Source organism: Gobio gobio (assembly GCF_949357685.1).
Source record: "Gobio gobio genome assembly, chromosome: 1".
NCBI lineage: Eukaryota > Metazoa > Chordata > Actinopteri > Cypriniformes > Gobionidae > Gobio > Gobio gobio.
Genome location: NC_137097.1, coordinates 57,867,766 through 57,877,919, shown reverse-complemented (window position 1 = coordinate 57,877,919; position 10,154 = coordinate 57,867,766).

The window sequence follows — 10,154 nt, the reverse complement described above, 5'->3', positions numbered from 1 at the left end:
TGCCTCGTATCTTTCCACCCGCATGCACTCAGCAATTCAAAACTTGTGTCGGGTCCTGCAGACCTCTAAGGGAAGGCATGAAGAGACTAAACAAGAGACTCAAAAAGGGGAACAGGCCATTGAGGGTGTCTGTCTTAATACAGATTTTGTTTCCAGTCTGGGATATTCAGGCACATAAGCACTTATTTTGGCATGAATGATATAATTTATTTTTTAATGACTTTAGTTATTTATTATTTGCCTTGTTGTGTCATTACATGTGTTTATTTGAAACGGTGTGGCTTCCTTTTAGGTTATTTAAATTAGGTTATTTATTTCAGTAGACTGTTCATTAAAGCAATACTTCAGTTATAAACTGATTATATTTTCAGAAAACAAATTACCTTTAGTATTAAATGTGGAATGTGGTTACCATAGAACTCCACATCTGGCCATAGCAAGTGGGAAATTTGTAATTTGCATTTTTCTACAATGCACAGTAAGCTTTTCCCACGCACACCCATGCAGAGACTCATTTAGCAACCGTAACTACTTCAAGTTTGAGATCATTTGAAGTTTTGATTTCATAAAGTGTTGCCTATCAGACTTTGTTGTCTAATTTAATCACAGAAATCAGGTTCTTTTTGAGGAGCATGATTGATCAATGTTTCACAGGAAAATATTAAACTCCTGCTGTGCCAACAACTGTCTCAATACACCAAGCTTTTCTTCTCAAAGATTTTCTTCATTCGGAGGGTTATGAAATACCATGCCAAAGCACTTAAGCTATACATTGTATTACATGTAAATATGTAACAAAAGCCTTGTGGAGTTTTGGTTTGTTAGGTGTAGATGAACTAAGACATTGTTGATTTGAGACAGTAACACAGGCCTTTTATTTTAAACCAGACGTTGGTTGTAAAGGTCTAAGAGACAGTTCAGCGTGCATATGTTACAAGTGCATTATGAGCTCATGCATCTTTTGCCATTTAACTTTCAGGTTACACTTTATTTTAAGGTGTCCTTGTTACAGTGTAATTATATATTTAAGTACTGAGTAATATTAATTAACTAAGTGTACTTACTATAGGGTTAGGTTTGTTGTAGGGTTAGTTGCATGTAATTATGCATCACTTATAGTTATTACTACAGTAATTACATGAAACGTGTAACAAGGTCACTGTAAAATTAAGTGTTAGCAACTTTCACATTCACAATTTCTCGAGAACGTTCTACCATTTCCCAACATATCATACAAATCCTCTTGATCCTACCTCACCCTGTTTTTGAACTGAAATCTGTCGCTTTGTGTAAACTGCCATTCTTTGTTGTAAATTCTTAATTGTATGTCATGTACTGATTGCAAGTAAAAATCATAACCTATCAAGAGAAGCTGCCTGTCTTGAATGTGCGCAAACGTGAATATTAGGACAAATGCTGCCTCTTATCACATATTTGTCTATTGAATTCAGATTGAAATGACAGTAAACAGTACTACGTGTTTTTGTGGATTATTCTGTCAGCCACTCTATTGTGCATTAACATTATGAATATATTCTTTGCTGCGGGCAATCAAACCTGAGACTGTTATCCCATTTCCAACGCGCTACAGGCTTTTGTTTTTCCTGCTTAATGTTAGATTACATTTATGACAGTTTGACAGCTGCTGTCCTAAAACAGAACTGAAGTAAACAATGTTAAATCTGAGTTCAATATTTGAGATGTCCACAACACTCGGATGAATCATTTAATCTAATATGCAAGCATACGCATCAATCAGATGTGGGGTACTAGGTCTGCCAAATTCAATCTGGAAGTGGTGAAAAGACGAAGAAAACAGCTAAACAACACATTCCCTCAGTGGAGTCCTTTAAAAGCATGAAAGAGAAGCCAGGCGTCCGATCAAACAACCCACTGGCGTAGACCTCTGAGTGTCAGGCTTGCTTATTCAATTGTAGATCATGGTCTTTAATTGGAAAAGGGCTAGAAAGGCCTGGACTCAGTGAAAGCTCTGCTATCTTTAGCCAGCTTTATTTCACAGGTCTCTGAGCAGTGGCATATTTGTGTGATAGCCTTCTATCCTCTTAATTGGGCTGAGAGGGAGGGGATGGGATGCTTGCTAATTGACATTTGTTTGATTGTGAGGGAAGAACTGTTATTTGTTTGGTGGCAGAAAGATCCTTTGAAGTAATCCTGTCTCGGTCTTGTTCTCCCTCTCGAGCAATTAAGTTCTGGAACATTTTGGTTGCCCTATAAGACAGATGGGAAGACGAAGAAAAAAACAATTAAAATGGGTGGTGATTGATCTCATTAGTATGGAAGTCTTGGCAGAGGAGTGGATTTCTATTACCAGCACAGAATCATAATGTCATAAACAACATTTTCAGAAGAAGCTGAAAAGTGAAGCTGAAGCCAACCACACACACACACACACACACACACACACTTGCGTTCATTTAACGCACAGTTTAACAAATAATCTTTAAAACTCACTGGGGTCTATTCTTTTTGAAAAGGGCAAACAAACCATCTTAAAACCATATATCCTATGATATGACCACTTGAGAAATATATAAACATACTGTACTTTGAAGATTGAAATGATCATGTATGATGTGTCGATAACAATGCAACATATTAGTATTACAAGAATCTTTAATAGTTTCTTCATCGACAACCAATCCAGATGCACATGCAAATGAGCACGCTGAAACAAAGAGCCACAAAATCTCCAACTGAGGAATCTTCCCGCTTGGAAATTTAACCTCTCTCATTGGTCAAGTCAACCCTGAGAGGTGTAACCTGTCCCAGACCTTTAAAGAGAGACACTCTTCAACGCCTCCCCTTCCTCACTCTTGACCAAGGACCGCCACGTCCCCTCTGCTGTCTCTCAGCTGGCCAAGCAGGCCAGGCTGCAGGCCTACACACACATCAAGCCATGTGCGTGTGTGGGACCGGAAACCCGATCCGACCACGTGGTCGTGGGCCGGCAGGCCCAACACCTCAAGTCATGTGCAACTTCCACGACCTTGACGGAGTCGAAATAACTGCAAGTTCATTATATCTTCTTCATTCAACACAGAAGAAATCGATTGCAACTTCAATACCATCGGACTGAACTATCAAGACTTTTTCCAGTGATTATACATTGGACGCTCTTAAACCCCTCAGGCACAATGCAGGTACAGTATGCTAAATCACTGTTTAGTTAGTCAAAGCTGTGAACCCTTTTGTTCAAACAAAGGATCTTGCAGTCATAACTGAAGGTTCTCTCAGGTGTTTTCATAGCTTCATCCCTCTGTTCTGGCCCGGTTATTCAACCACTTTAACTTTTCATATTACCTATTTATTTTTTTTTAAGCTTAGTTGTGTTCTTGATTTAGTTAATAAAAATTGTGCACAATACACAATATTTGGTTCTGACTCCCTGCTTGCAAACAAATTATCACTTAAATGATCGACCATGTTACACACTCAAAGCGATGTAAATGCAAAGGAATAATTATCTGTGGCCATGAAAAAATACCCTTTTGTTAGAATTAATAATCAATACTGAGTGTTCACAGGATGAACTGATTGATTGTAATGTTAATGTAGCTACATCAAGTCAATCTCATTAAGTAATCATATTGAATAATCATAATGAGTTATGAATAATTATTAATATTCCCCTTTGAGCTAATTCGCTACAATATACACACACACACATTGCGATTAACTACTGCAAATCATCACTGTACTGAAAATGCCAAATAGACTTCATCCTTGTGGAGGTAACAATAGTCTCATTAGCTAGTTTATTCATTTATCTGAGACATTTTGTAGCAGGCATCTGACAGCAAGCTAATTTACTGTATTGGGTTGTTTATCATTAAGGTCATTGCTAATAACTCTGCTGAAGGCCAATTTTAATAACATTTTCAAAGCAGTAGTCTGTTCAGCTTTTCCATGGCCTACCTTTATTTATGTTCACCGAATGTCAGCAATTGATATTGCAAATATGCAATGGGGGGGGGGGGGGGGGGAGGGGAGGGGGGGGGGGTATCATTGTTTAGTGCAGGACTATCAGCTTTTGCAGTTTTGCTTTGCTGTTCAGACTCCAAACTCCTGATTTTCATTACACAGAAGTAATTTAAAATGTTCCACAAGCATCCTGAGGCTTGACTATCAGCCTGTTACATCAGACATGGCATGATGTCTGTTTACGAAAACAGCACCACTGGCATTATAACTTGTTAAAACTTAATGAGTATACTGTACTGTTAAATTTTTTTTTTGCTAAAATTTTACCTTAAGGGGTACGACGACAGATTGTCACCATGGCCTAAAGGGTACATTAGTACCTTAACGTGTACTACAGGCACAATGAGTGTATTTAAGGACACTGCCCCGCTGACAAGCTGCTGTTGTACCCCTAAAGCTCAGATTTTTGTTTTTTGTTTTTCCTGACAGCAAACTTTTTTCCCCAGTTGTGATGCAGAATTACCTTACTTTCTACTTTATAGCTCAAAACCAACTGAGTATCTGTGTTCTTTATTTTTAATCATTAAAAAAATGCAAATGTAAAATGACCAATGAAGAGGCTGAGGATAGCTTTGACTTAATGAACAAAAATGAACGAATTCTGTTTGACTCATCAGAACTAAAATGTATGTAACAGTAACATAACAGTGGACAAAGGTTTGCTACATTTTGATTGGATCTTTTTGGACTAACACACACAAACTGTCCAACACCATCAGATAAAGATGCTAGGACAACAGCCAGACACCTCTTAGAGGGCAAGAAGACCTCTGGTACCAGCCCTTGACACAATGCCAGCAGCCAATCACATCACTGGAATGGAGAGGCACCAAATTGCAATCTCCTCAGACTTGTTCTGAGTCTCCCATCAGGTGAGACATAACAGATATGAGTCTGTCCTGTTAGGGGATAGAAACAAACAGATCAACACCATTCTGGGTCTCAGTCCTGGAATGGGAGAGACATTAACATATACATTCTTGTTCTGAATCTCTGGCCTGTTACTGGGAAGGCAGCAACAGATACACTGCACTGTTCTGAGCCTCCGGTTCGTCCAAAGAGACAACAGCAGATTCCATAATCTGGGCATACAGCTTGGGAGGCAGCAACAGATATGATCATGTTCTGAGCTTCCAGTCTGTGAGAAAAGAGACTTTAACAAACACTATGTTCAGAGTCTTCATCCAGTGAGACAATAACAGATGCAGCACGTTCCATGCCAGAGAGACAAAAGCAGATTAACCAAGTCTCTGGCCCAGAGAGGCAGAAGATACACAGATCCACACTTTTGCAACAAGTTTAAGCTCAGGAGAGCAAACCTTCCTGAAGCCACGTGTTCAAAACTCTTCACACATTCAGCAAAACAGAAGTTTAGGCAGACCAAACTGTGAATAATTTTTCATTGCTTTCACACAAAAGCCCACATGACCACATTTTTTCAAAATCCATGAACACTTGTCATTCATGCGTCACCATCTAGAAAACACTTTTTGCCCTATTGAATGCTAACACACTGCTAATGCTAACACTCAAAACTGATAAAAGCACATTCAAATCAGAATGATAAATATAAATAAATCTTAGCATAATATTGACAATAAAATTTAATCATAATTATTCCAAACACAGCTAATTGCAATTTCAGCTGAAAGCCGACCCAGTTTTCCTATTTTTACTCTCTATTACTCCAGCAGTAAAAAAAAATGTATCATGTATATAATGTAATCATGTAAATCATCTTTTGGTAAATCTGAAAAGAAGAGTGGCAGAGAGAGAGCGAGGACTAGAACCCACACAGTTCTGTACATCCCATCCATCTATTCCATACATTCTCCGAAGCATTTATCCTATATAGGGTCGTGGGGAAGCTGGAGTCTTTCCCTGAGTCTCGGGTCGTAGGCAGGAAAACACCCTGGACAGATGGCCGGTCCACAGGGACGACACTCACACACGGACACACACACGCGGACACACACACGCGCACGCACGCACACGTTGAAGAGTTTTAAAAAGTGGCTTCAGTAATGACCGATGCTTGTTAGCAATTGAAAAGAAGAAAAAAAAAAACACGCCAACAACAAGCAATGCATTTGAGAACCACAAGAGGGCATATGAGGGGTAATTACACACACATAACATTGGCTGGTTTACCACCCACATTAAAATAAATCATTTACTATATAAAAAATGTTCATGACGACTTTTATATAATATATAATGCAAAACCTTTGTTTGAAAAAACTCTTAGATGAAATTAGTATTAATGCGCAGGAAAACAAAAGCTTTGTGTCATCTTTGAAGGATTTAGATCAATTACCTCCTGCAGATCATCTCTCTGCATGTACCTGTTGTATTTAGCCTCAGGGGGCTTATTCAGAAACCGTATATTTTCTTCTATATTTTCGTAAAATTCCAAATGAATGATAATGAATAAAAAGCACAGGTTTGAGGATTCAAACGTTCCAGACAGACTGTCAGCATCACAGAGCCATTGTATGTTCTTTCATGGACTGGTGATATTGAACTAGCACAATCATAAGTAGGGGAGACCAGGAGCAATTGTAACATTTTGTACATTTTCCTTCATAACTCACAGACTATTCACTAACCATATTTTGATACAAGAAACAAATATAGGTGCACTAATTAATAATACAATTGATATATTTTCAGAAATAAGGACAAGACTATAATATTACATTAAATGCCAGAAGACAGTTACAATTACTTCCTTGGTGGGGGCAATTGTAACACTGAAAAATAAGTCCTATTAACCAACTGTATCTCAAATAAAAGCCTACCTCAAAGTATTTACTACATTATCAAATAATGTTACTTTTTGTAAATATATGATTTAGATGTCAAGCATATCCATTCAAAAAGCAAAAGTCTATTTCTTTATTTTTGCAACTATTCTAGTGGTAACTAGAGTTTAATTATTTAAATATACATTTTACATAAATACATTAATCAGCTGATGATAATATTCACACTTTCTGTCAAACACATATAAAACACATTATTTTATACAAAGAATGTATGTTAGGCTTATTGATGATGTGTGTTTATACTAAAACAAACACATTTATTTTAATACACCTTTAGTTTAACATTTAAATTGAGTGAAATATGTTAATTTTCTAAGAGAAAAGTATGTCAACACAGACAAACAAGGTGCTTACATTGGACCATGTGCAGTGGCGGAACTCGACTTTTATACATGGGGTGGCCGGGGGGTGGCCAAGGCTACTTTAGGGGGTCCATAGACCGTGAAAGAATATAATGTGTAATACTTATTTGTTTTCATCGTTTTGACCCATGTAACATTGTATTCTAATAAATATGCAACCAAATTTTAGATACCAGTGAAACTTCACAATTCTTGATTCCAACTGATATTCCACAGCAAAAACTACAAGCCTAATTATATAAATGTAAAACATTATTGAATACAAGTGAACAGTCAGCTATAGTAAGAACAGTGCTAGGAATTAAGTGCCTGAAGTTTCAGGTCTAACAGTAATTAAGGTACAGAAATTGAATAATAAAACGTAAAATAACACTGCATAATCTTCATTGTATAAATTAAATATAGATTAATGCATGTTAAAACTAGCTACAAAAGTTATTATACTCGCTATTTTTGGCATTCCTTTATGCGTATTTGTCCGTTTAAGTGCAAGACGTGCTCTCTGTGCGCACGCTATGATTGAAACGCCATATGGCACACACCAGACGCATCGCATTCTCATGTTCAAGCCGGCAATGCAAAACAGTGAATCTGATCACCATACAAGCAAAAAGGTTCACTTCAAGATTGAAAAAAGTGGTTGATGTGTTTTGCTGTAAGAACTGCACAAACAGAAACAGAAAGGGCAATCTATATTAGCCTAGGCCTATATCTTTCCATAAGGACAGACATTACACAGAAAGAAAAATACAGAAAATTGCATGCGCACTCTTCCAGCATAGGGTGAAGTCATTATACAATAACAACGTTTTGAGACAAATTATGTCGGTTAATGGAAAACAATGGGAATGGCGCAGCAGGATTTTGAACAACTCTGCGCTTATGCGCGGCCCCCTTTATTCTTAATCGTCTGCTTGGCAACTAACGTTAATATAATATGTGCCGCACAAGTCGTGGGATAACAGGTTCATAGAATTGCTGTAAATGCTTCATACTGAGATTATTATTTTTGCTCCATTGCCCCCCTGGACACCAAATTGCAACCATGATAAAATCTTGCATGCTAGCTAGCCACTATATTAGCTAAAGTTGTTCATGTACATTTTTTGATCAATAACCTAGATAGAATGTATGCAAGTTTAAATTTGCAGTCATCTAAACTTTAAACAGCAGAAGAAAAATACTGTATATCCAAAAAGTCATAACTTTTGTATTTTGTTGAAAACTTCAGCTGAGGTGAAATGATCATGCTCCATTTCACAGGCAGAGAGAGAATCCTATTGAGCATTTTCAGATTGTGTCATCACTCTAGATTGTTTCTGATTAGACTAATTGAGTGCGCGCAAAAACAAAGAATCAAAAATGACGACTTTATTCAATAATTTCTTCTCTTCTCTGTCAGTCTCCTACGCTGGTCACATTGTACAGTGCTTCCAGGTTCTACGTCAGCATGCCGGCTTAGTATTGGTCACTGATTGGCCAGCTCTGACTTTGTTTGTTTTTTGCTCACAAAACATTCAGGTTGAACCACTGGAGTCACATGGACTATTTTAACGATGCCTTTACTACCTTTCTGGGCCTTGAAAGTGGTAATAATTGTCAAGTCCTCCTCTTGTTCAAATTCCAAAGAACTTCCCTTAACCAATCAACACAGCAGTTGAACATGTTAAGCAGCATTTCAAACATCATGAAAGTAAATAAAACATTTCACCGACCATTGGTGGCTTTGGACTAAACCTATGAATGAACTTGGAGCGTCTTATCTCTGAAGTTTATTTGTCTGAATGACTGAGAACCTCAATGTCTTCACAGGTGCTTTCAATCAGTGACAAAGACTGATCAGGTGATAAGCAGCCAGTTTGCTGCTGCTGGTGCACTCTGGGAAGTGTAGTTCTTTGAGACTCATTCCTGAGATTTAGCTCGACAATAATTTTACAGTCAATGTGGGGTCAGAAAACTCTCAGATTTCATCAAAAATATCTTAATTTGTGTTCCCAAGATGAACAAAGGTCTTATGGTGCGTTCACACCGGACGCGAATGACGCGATTCGCGTGAGTGATTTACATGTTAAGTCAATGCAAAGACGCGAATAGACATTCTGCGGTGCGATTCGTGCGAATGAGGCGGTGCAAATGACACAATTTGTGCGAATGATACGGTGCGAATTGAGCGTTTGACGCGTGATGTTCAAATAGGCACTCTTTTTATAAATAAACCACAGATTTGAGCTTTAAACAACTACATTATCACCTGAAAAAGTCTTAAAACTAAGTTTTGTCACACATTAACAGTAGATTTTAACAAAAAAGAGGTGTAAACACAGCCCATGTCAGCCATTTCTCAACGAGACGAGCTGGCTGGCAGAAGCCCCTCCCATGACGCAAATTCGCGTCTGTTGTGAAGTGAATGTCACGCGCGAATGAAGCGAATTTCATGCGCGAATGAAGCGAGTAAACTCAAAATGTTCAAGCGTCCAACTTCGCGCGAAAAGCGCAAATTATTTGCGTCATTTGCGTCCGGTGTGAATGCTACATTACAGGTTAGGAACGACATGAGGGTGAGTAATTAATGACACAATTTTCATTTTGGATTAACTAACCCTTTAATGCCATCTCTTGTCTCATGCCACTTTGCAGACTCTGCGTTTATGTGTTTTGAAGGAGGCGTGGCTTTGGAGGCAATCTGAAGGGAAGGTGGGATTTAATGCTTTCAAAGCTAGCTATTGCTTGCATCTCTGAAATTGTCTACCCTACCTTGCACAATTAAGTCCTGGGGGAACAGCTTCATAGAATTGCTGTAAATGCCTCATACTGAGATTATTATTTGTCAGCAGACAGAAAGGAACATTATTCCAAATGGCTACCAATGCCACATTCATCATTAGTTGTTGGGCCACCGTTTAAATGCAATTGATTTCCCCAGGCCTTGTGATGTTTTCAGTGTAGCACCCTTATTATCAGG